This window comes from Myodes glareolus, chromosome 2 (assembly GCF_982192425.1).
Source record: "Myodes glareolus chromosome 2, mMyoGla1.1, whole genome shotgun sequence".
Taxonomy (NCBI): domain Eukaryota; kingdom Metazoa; phylum Chordata; class Mammalia; order Rodentia; family Cricetidae; genus Myodes; species Myodes glareolus.
The window spans coordinates 17,743,852-17,754,239 of record NC_142027.1 but is presented as its reverse complement, the minus strand read 5'-3'; the positions used below and the strand labels follow the sequence as shown (position 1 = coordinate 17,754,239).

Below are 10,388 nucleotides of genomic sequence, written 5' to 3'. Positions count from 1 at the left end.
GTGTTGTATGAAAGGAGAGAAGGTTAGCACCTTCCTTAAATACATGAAAGTCTTTTATAAAAAATTTTGTAGTACTTAGCCATAAGCTATTTAATTGTCCTATATACTTAAATCCATTTTGCAGTTGTAAACGCATTGCAAATTCTGTGATAGTAGTCATACTGGAGATTACTGGGGAATAAAAAATATTTTCTTTATTCATACAGTAGTGAGGAAGATATTACAGGTATATTTTCATCTTAAGTTCACACTGGCTTTCAAATATTGATTTGGGAATGAATATATATCAAAGCCATTTAAACATCCATGTTCTGAGATCCCAAATGCCATTTAATTTGCTGAAAATTATATTCAAACTGATTTTTTTCTGTCATAAACTACCATCTATGTAATATCTACTTTGTAGAACAATTTTAGATTCTAGTTTGAAGGGAGTCTTAAATTAAAATTCTGGTAGGAAATATTGACCCTTTTCTTTTCTAACTTTCTAAATTGTCTATCTCTTCCTACTTCAGAAATACAGATGAGGTAATGGTGGAAAAATGATCCTGCTGCAGTTAAGGATCACATTGATGTCCATCATCCATCTCACCACCAAAGGCTATGTAGATGTATGTGATCTGTACTATTGCTTGGAACAATGTTGATTTCCGTGGACTGGGCTGCCCCTGGGTACCACGTTGGTGTCTGTGGCATGTGTTGCCCCAGATACAATGTTGATATTCCTGGCCTGTGCTATGGCAGGCCATATTATGTTCATGATCAATACTGATACCAGAGACCATGCTGAGGAAGGAGGATATGTTGATGTATGTGGGCCATGACATTGCCTTGTGAGCCATGTAGATGTGAGTAGCTTATGCTGCCACCTGATGCCATGTTGTTGTCCATAATCTGTGGGACTATTGGGAGCCATGACTGGGTCTGTTGTAAATTTGCAGCTGAGAGTACTTGATGATGACCACTTCTTGTGTACCACCAATGGTCATGCAGATATCCATGGTTTGTGCCACCACCATCTCATGTTATGCAGATGTGAATGCTGCCACCTAAAGCCAAGTTAGTGTCTTTGTGCACAGTGTTGTCATTGGGAGCCATGTCTGGGTCAATGGTACTGTTTCATCTGGGGGTCAGGCTGTTGTCTGTAGCTCCTGCAACCACTATGGAGGCCATGTAGATACCTGTGTCCTGTGCTCCATCTGAGGAAATGATGTTGTCCACAGGTCAGGGTGCTACCTGGGACCATGTCTGGGTCTATGGCCCTGCTATAGCTAGGGGCCATGGTGATGTCTGCAGCACACATGTAAGGTGGAGACCACGTAGATGTCTATGGTCTAGGAATTCCATGAACCCTGTTCCTGCAGACCGAAAAGGACAAGAAAGCTTCTTTTGCAGTGGCATTAGTGACTAAAGACTTAGTTTAGAAAGATTTAAAGAAGCCCTCTGTGACAATCCCCCCCCACCTCACGCCTCCCACCAAAGTAACAACCTAGACAGGAAGTCACAGAAGAGAACTTATAAAATTGTAATAAAGCTGTACAGTATAACTCTCCATAGTAAATGGCTGCTGATATGGTGTGGGTGGGAAAGGGCTCACTTTCCATCAAGGGGCTGGCCACTATGAGTTTGACCATGTTCCAGCGACTACATGGGCAGTGGATCAACACAAAGTTTATTTTCTCTTAACCTTATTTTTGTATGAAAACCCATAACAGTAAGAAGGCAGACTTGGGAGGACTCAAAAATAAGGTTGATTGGGGTTCATTGTGTAAACTCAAATGATCCATGAAAATATTACCTACAAAAAGAGAAAAGAAATAAATAAATAACATCAAAATAGATTTCTGTGTGTTTTTATTCTCAATATCCTGACATTAAAATAAAATGTTTATTCTATAATGAAACGTGATCAATTTAGAAATTATTTCTGCCATGTAAGTTCTATTTTAAATGCAGGTACAATTTAGATGTCAATTTTAAAATTATTACTGTATTTCTAAGCTTTAAGATATGACTTTGAGTGTATTTACTCAATCTATGTGAAACTTAACATGTTTCAGTCACTTCTATCTAGACATGTGTGCCAATTGAAAAAGCAAATTTAGTAAACAACATCAAAAGGTGTTCCCTTTTCCTCTTGGAGCCATTGTATCTTCCCATAATGATTCTGAGCATCTTTCTAGTATCAAAGCTGACTCCCCGCTTGGGAGGTTAGTATTAGATCCAATTAATAGAAGAGTTGATTACTCTCAAATATTCATTCTACTATGAATCAGTGGGCTCATTTTAGCTAGCAGGTCTGATTTGTAGGATAAAGGTTCAAGAACTGGGTAAGTTCATTGAGATCTTTACCCTCCCACACAGCAGTCTTCATAGAGCTTTAACTCGTGCCCTTTACAATGCAATGGCAGCAAATATGATTACTTCTACCTATTTGCATAAGAACAAGACAGTTCAATATTCCAGCATGGAGGACAGAAAGGTGCAAAAGTTCCTGTACATAGATAACTGATAAACCATGGGGAGCTGATGACCATTTGGAGAGAAGATATCAGCAGTCTTTCCCAGCACCAGACTCTGCGTGCTACAGTACTGAACTTCTTGACATTATGTATTCACTGACTCAACAGTGAGCTGATTGTTATTAGGATAAACAATCACTTTTTGATTGGATGTAAGTCCTGCTCCATAAGAAAATTTCATGCATAATATTGTAAACCTAGTCAAAAGACCATGATTTATATACCAGGACCTAGAGGAATACTGTTTTTGTTTTGCTAAACAGTTATCAGGGTGATTGGAATAACAAATTTCAGTCAAAGTCATGAATTTTTGATCACATGGCCTCAAGTTAGTGACACTGTTTTAAAAGTTTAGGGTTCAAGTCTGGCTAAAATTTATTACCTGGGCTCTGTGTTGACATGAAATATCATCTACTTCCAGTTTGCTTTCTACTTATTACTTATAGAGAAGGATGTGAGCTCTCATTATCCCATCCCAGTCAGCATGCCTGTTTTATGATGCTCTGACTCCTTTTCATGACACTTTAATCACTATGTAATCAAAATCCAAAATAAACTTTTTTTGTTATATAAGTTGCTTTGCTTTGATCATAGTATTTTACTCAAAACAATGGAAATGTAAAGAACACAGTCATTCTTTATCTGCATTCTAAATATTTATATTTATTCTCATAGGTATGTGTTGTTCTTAACTTTGGTCAGATTGTGCCAGTTGAATCTACAGCTTGGATAAAGGAGGAACTTACAAGACCCAGTCTTTGACTGAGAAGTTTCTGACACTTGATGACTGCTGAGAAGAGAGAGAGAGAGAGAGAGAGAGAGAGAGAGAGAGAGAGAGAGAGAGTCTGTTTTTAGTGTCATGAAAAATTATGGTTGCTGATATAGAAAATGGTCCTTTGGGTGGAAGATGTGGTGGTGATCCTAAATGTAATTTGATGTAGGAGGGCAAGATGGATATGATCTAAACAAATTGTGTAAATGCACTAAATTTTCAAAGAATAAATAAAATTATTTTTTAAAGGACATGAAACTAGAGAGCAGATATATTCTGAGGCAGGGATAGAAGCTGGGTGGAGAGAATTGAGGTATATGCAACTAAAGTTCATTGTGTAATTTCAAACAATAAATCACACAAACACATCACAAGTGTGCACACAAACTATGTCTGTCCTAGCGTTTTATTGCTGTGAAGAGATACCATGGCGACAACGACTCTTATAAAGGAAAAAAATCAATTTGAGCTGGCTTACAATTTTAGAGGTTTAGTCTGTCATCATCATTTCAAGAAGCATAACAGCATAAGACAGACATGGTGCTGGAGAAGGAACTGAGAGTTCAATCAAGTACATTTTAATTATTAGGCATCAGAAGACTGTGTGCCATACTAGGTGTTGCTTAAGTATTTAATACCTCAGATAGAGACACTACACTTCCTCCAACCACATCATACCTACTTCAACAAGGCTACATCTCATAATAGTGGCACTCCCTATGGGCCAAGCATTCAAAAAATAAATCTGTGGAGTCATGCCTATTCAAACCATAACCCACTATAAGCTTTGAATTTTATAAAAATGTCTCATTCATCTCTAAGTATTCAACTCGATACACTAGATCCATTTTCTATTAATTTTCCCTAATAAAACTGTTTATATTGTCCTCATTATTAATATACTCTAATTAATAGAATATTTCTTCAAAGTAGCACAAAGGAGCATTGGCTGGCATAATTAATAACTTAACAAATGTGCAATAAATATTTAACTAATGTAGAAATGTTTTTAAATACCATTCTGTACCAACAAAAAAATCAATTCTGTAAATATGAATTTAGTCTCATAATTCTTTAAAATGTATTATAGTGTGTAAAGTTTACTTTTTTATATTGTTATCTATTTATAAACAATTATTTGTGATATAATCTTCCATATTTTCTCAGCATTATATAGAAATAGATATCAGGCAGACAATGAAAAAGCTCCTCATATTGATGAATCACATATTAAGGCTTTCTTTAAAGAAACAATAAAAAAGTAATAATAAGACATTCTAAATCACATATTAAAGTTTTCTTTTAAAAACAATAAGAAATAATGATTGGGTAATTTTCTATTAAAAATCTTACCTTGCTTACTTTACTGTTCAGGAGTACACATTTTCATTTCACATAAAAGTGCTCATATCCATGATTTATATTTATCCCCACTTAAAGTAAATATGAATGCTAGTGTCATCTTGTTATGGGCAAGAAGCAAAGATGAGTAAACAGGCTTAAGGTTGATATCAGGTGACAAAAAATGTGAAATAGATCAATATGACATCATTTTTAAAATTATAAAGTAGAGTCAGGTAGTGGTGGTGCATACCTTTATATATGTGTGTGTGTATACATACATACATATATATACATATGTATATATATATATATATATATATATATATGGGAAGGAGAATTACCTTAGATTATATTAGGCACTTTTATTATACATTAGAAAATTGTTAAAAAAGATTCAACATATTTTAGCATGGTCTACTAGCAATAATTTTTTAAATGCTACTAATTCATCTTATTTGAACAGTTGGTTTTGTGAAACATAATATTACTTTTGTTAGTGACAAAATTGTCATTCTTTCTTCTTGTAATAGAGTGTTTGCATGATAGCCAAAAACTCCAAAGGAGAAAAAGATTCAGTTCAGGTGATTTGCTGATGCTTTGCAGAATAATGACAATATATTTTGGCAGTGTCCATTATACTGTGATTTATATCAGACAGAAATAAGTTACTCAAATGACCAAGAAAGAACTCAAGACTTTATAAACATCAACAATGGAAGTTGGAAGCCAACAGGATGTAACTGAAGAATAAAGAAAGGGCATTCAATGATAGAAAATACACATTCCATCCTGTCCATCCACAGTATGGAAAGAAGTTATTAATAAAATATCTGTCTAGATGAAAGAGTAGAGCAAAAGTAAGTCAATAGTGTAGACCTTCCTTCCAAAAGTAAAATGGAATTATTAATGAAAATTTATCTTTGTGTGTAATGTTATAATCATTAAGTTTATAACATATATTGTTTCAAAACTTTACAAGTATTTACAATGACCTCTAAAAAATTTCCAAAATGTAAAGATCAGGAAGCAAATTCAGGTAATAAAAAAGTGATTTCTAAGCAAAGAGGAGGACCAGATTTGGATAACCACAATGATGAAAACAATGTCTCAAAGCCTAAATTAGACAGCAAAATGCTTATCTCTGAAAACATAGGCACCACATCCCTATCCCTGCAAGGCGGATTTCATTAAGGAAGATGAGCAAGGACTTATTCCTGACCATTTGTTTCTTCGCTTTCAGAAACATATCTCTCAAATGTGTATTTTCATGTAAACTCCTTGGAGTGGTTTCTAATATTCAAATTCCTCTTTGAAAAGTTAGAAGCTGTCTCATTTTAATGTACTCTCTTTTATTCAAATATTGTCTCTAAAAATTTTATATTATAAGATATTAGAATATTTATGACTCCAGCGATACCTTCCATGCAAAGGAACACTACAGTATGTGATAAAGGAACACTACAGTATGTGATAAAGGAACACTACAGTATGTGATAAAGACTATTTGATCATCATCATTGAGGTTTCTCAACATTGCACAAAATTCTGCTACTCAACTGAACATTATACTATTACAGCATCTTAACTAAAATGTTGAAATCCATTTAATAGTGCTAACTAAACTGCATGAGATGAAAGAACATATAGTAGAAACTTATGTGAACATAGCTGATTTGATAATTTAAGGTTGTTTGATACTTTCTGGTATTGGTGTTTATTTCTTTTATTTGTGTATACTGATTATTTGTTCCTCCTCTTACTCTCCCCCTCAAACAGGTTTATACTGTATCCCAATGTATAATTCAACCTTTTCTACAAAATCTCAATTGATAGAAATTAGTTTATGTTAATTTTCTCCCAGTGCATAGAAATTCACCAACTATATACTGTTGTATTTGCATTGCTTGCAACACAGAACAACTATGGCACCTGAAGGTGAGGCTGTTCTGATAGTGTTTACATAATTTACGGAGTCAGCAATATGTTTTGGATGGATGACCAAACTAAATAACTGTGTTATCACCAATTGATCATCATGAAAGAAACAGACCATTAAGCCGGTAATTTGCACAGGTAAAAAAGGTCTGGAGATAATTTTGGAATGCTTCACCAATCTGATAATTATATGTCTAGCGCTGCAACAAGCACAGAGAAACATAAAGATAAGTATTTTTAGATATAAACATGCTTCCAGTACATTAATAAATTTGTAGAATCAAGGAGTAAAAATAATGGATTAATCAGTTTTATTTTAATAATGCAAATTTGAACTTGATGCTTCATCTATGTGAATATAGTTATAACGCAATGACAAATAAGGATGGCACTACATATAGAAAGGGAACCATCGTCAGATATTAGACAACACTGTCTAATGCATGGTTGACAAACATTATTAGGAAAATAACTAATTTTAAGTAATAAGATTAACAGAATCTCTTAATTGTAGATCATTTGTTTTCAGAAAAACTTTTGTAACTTAAACACATCTCCAAACAAAGATCACACGCAAGGTTGCTGAGAATCTCCTTTCTTCAGAAAGGTTTTCAGTTCTAGTCAATTTATTCTTAGAACAATTTTATTAATGCCAGCTTTTGAGATGTACCAACTACATGGGCAAAGTAGGACACTGAGTTCTAGAAACCTCATCCCTGCCGGCTACAAATGTACAGAAGACACATTGTCCCCTCTTGTATATTTAAACCCCCTGTTGACATTGGGGAAGTGGAAGCAAATAATTATTTCACTATTCTATTACTGGGAGGCTCTACCATGAATGGCATAAAACAGCTTTTAATATTTTCAGCTCAGTTATAGATGATAGCCATCATTGAATGCACTGTCTTTTACTACAGTACTCTAATTTCAAGTTCTCTTCACACATAAGCAAGGGAAGGTGAAACTAAATGCTGGGAGAAAGTAGGACGGAGTCAGAGAGAAGTCATGGAACCACCACCAGAGACAGACTTGCTGAAAATTTGCTGGTAGGCCACAACCTGATGGTGATACATAGTTTAATAGAGATGGATTAAATTAAGATATAAAAGCGAGCCAATAAGAAGCCAGAGCTAATGGGCCAAGCAGTGTGTGATTATTTCTGGAGTCTGTGCTGCCGGGCTGCTGGGAAATGAACAAATGTCCAGGATCAAAGGAGCAGCTCCTTGCAACAAAAAATACTAAGTTGGAAACAAAATTTACCCTTTAACGTAGAAGCAAAATACCATTTATCTGTCCTGTTTTGTTTACATCTATTACATATGTATTTACCTCAACTATAATGTTACAGAAATCAAATCTAATAAGACAGCACTAAATAAATACACAGCAATATCTACTGCATTGCAAACATTTTAAGTCACTAAATAAAAACCTAGATTAAAATATGTAAACATAGCGAAAATATTTTCATTGTCTTTCACCTGATTTTTATTTTTATAGATATTCTGTATAGAAGGAGGGACAGAAAGGGAGGGAAAGGAAAGTGGTATCTTGAATGAAGGAGCCAAGAAAGGGCTAGTGAGAAAGCTGGCACTAGGGAAATTATCAGAAATCCATAAGGATTACACCAACTAAGAGTTTAAGAAACAGAAGCGAGGACACCAAAACTGCCATTCCCCTGTAACCAGGGAGTGGATGGGAAGAGGGCAGGAAGTGAGAATGGGAACAGCTACATAAATTGAGGAAAGGTTGTATTATAAATTGACAAAAAAACAAAACAAAACAAAAAGCCTTATCTCCCTGGCTACTCCAAAGTGGCGGCCTCCCCCAGCTAAACCCTCTCTCCTGCTACACCATCCCAGCTTTCTGCCTGGAACCCCTACCCTCCCCTCTCCCTTTTTCGGGGCTTAAATTCCTCCATCTCAGCTGGGGTGGGCGCCGCGGCCGGGACAGGCGGTGAGTGTAAAGGGACAGGAGTCCCTTTGTTCTAATAGCCGGCCTGCAGCAAGCTAAGACTGCAGGCAGGGAGACTTCTGACCAGCGAGGGGCTCTGATCCTGTACCAGAAGATACAATGGAGGGATAAGTGTGTTGTTCCTGACCGCCACACAAGTCGGGTTAGGGAACACACAATATTCCTGCCATCCTTATCTCCCTGGCTACTCCAAGGGGGCAGCTTCCCCCAGCTAAATCCTCTCTCCTGCTACGCCATCCCAGCTTTCTGCCTGGAACCTCTACCCTTCCCCTAACCTTTTTCGGGGCTTAAATTCCTCCATCTCAGCCAGGGTGGGCACGGCGGGCCGGACAGGCAGTGAGTGCAAAGGGACGGAGGTCCCTTTGATCTAATAGCCTGCCTGCAGCAAGCTAAGGCGGCAGGCAAAGTGATTCCTGGATAGCAAGGGGCACTAATCCAGTAGAAGAAGACCCAGCGGAGGGAAGAGCCATTGGAGAGCATCTGAAGGAAGAGATGGGCAGGCGCCAAGGCAAGAATTCCTCCAATAATCTGAAAAACAACATGAAAACACCAGATCCCAGCGATCTTACGACAGAAGGACTTGAGCACCCTATTCCGGACAAAGTGGAAAACAGTGTCATTATGAAAGCAATAGAGTCTCTTAAACAGGGTATGAATAGCTCAGTTAAAGAAATAGAACAGAAATATAACAAAAAGATGGAAGAAATGAGTAAAGAAATGGAAGACAAATATAACAAAAAGTTTGAAGAAATGAGTAAATTCGTAAATGATACCCTGGGAAACCAAGAAAAAACAATCAAACAGGTAATGGAATCAGTTCAAGAATTGAAAACTGAAATGGAGGCAGTGAAGAAAACACAAACCGAGGGCCGGCTGGATATGGAAAATCTAGGTAAACAAACAGAGACTTCAGGAACAAGCATAACCAATAGAAAGCAAGAGATAGAAGAACGAATCTCAGATTATGAAAAAACCATAGAGAAAATAAACGCCCTGACCAAAGAAAACAGCAAATCCAACAAATTCTCATCACAAAACATTCATGAAATATGGGACATAATAAAAAAAACAAATCTAAGAATAATAGGAGTAGAAGAAGGAGAATTGCAGATCAAAGGTCCAGAACAACAACAAAATTATAGAAGAAAACTTTCCCATCCTAAAGAGTGATATTCCTATGAAGGTACAGGAAGCATACAGAACACCGGATAGACTGGATCAGAAAAAAACATCCCCTCGCCATATAATAATCAAAACACAAAGAATTCAGATTAAAGAAAGGATATTAAGAGCTGCAAAGGAAAAAGGTCAAGTAACCTATAAAGGTAAACCTATCAGACTTACACCAGACTTCTCTATGGAAACCATGAAAGCCAGAAGGTCCTGGATAGAGGTACTGCAGAAACTAAGGGACCATGGATGCAAGCCCAGACTACTATACCCACCCAAGCTTTCGTTCACTATCAACGGAGAAAACAAAATATTCCAGGATAAAAACAAATTTAAACAATACATAACTACTAATCCAGCCTTACAGAGAATACTAGAAGGAAAATTACATCCCAAGGAATCCAACATTGCCAACAATGCCTACAATAACTCAGACATCTAGCCACCCTTCACTAGCACAACCCAAAGAAGGAAAACAAATACACTCTACTACCCAAAAAAAAAATGACCGGAGTCAACAACCACTGGTCATTAATATCTCTTAATATCAATGGACTCAATTCACCTATAAAGAGGCACAGACTTAGAGATTGGATACGAAAACAGGATCCAACATTCTGCTGTTTACAAGAAACACACCTCAACCACAAAGACAGACACCTACTCAG

The 10,388-nt window shown here is 36.4% G+C and overlaps 1 non-coding gene across 1 annotated transcript; it reads left to right on the top strand.

Annotated features, from left to right (window-relative positions):
• LOC125393016 (U6atac minor spliceosomal RNA) lies at nt 1-121 on the top strand. Its single transcript, XR_007229680.2, has one exon. It is a non-coding gene; the product is annotated as a U6atac minor spliceosomal RNA (small nuclear RNA).
• Nucleotides 122-10,388: the final 10,267 nt, after the last annotated feature.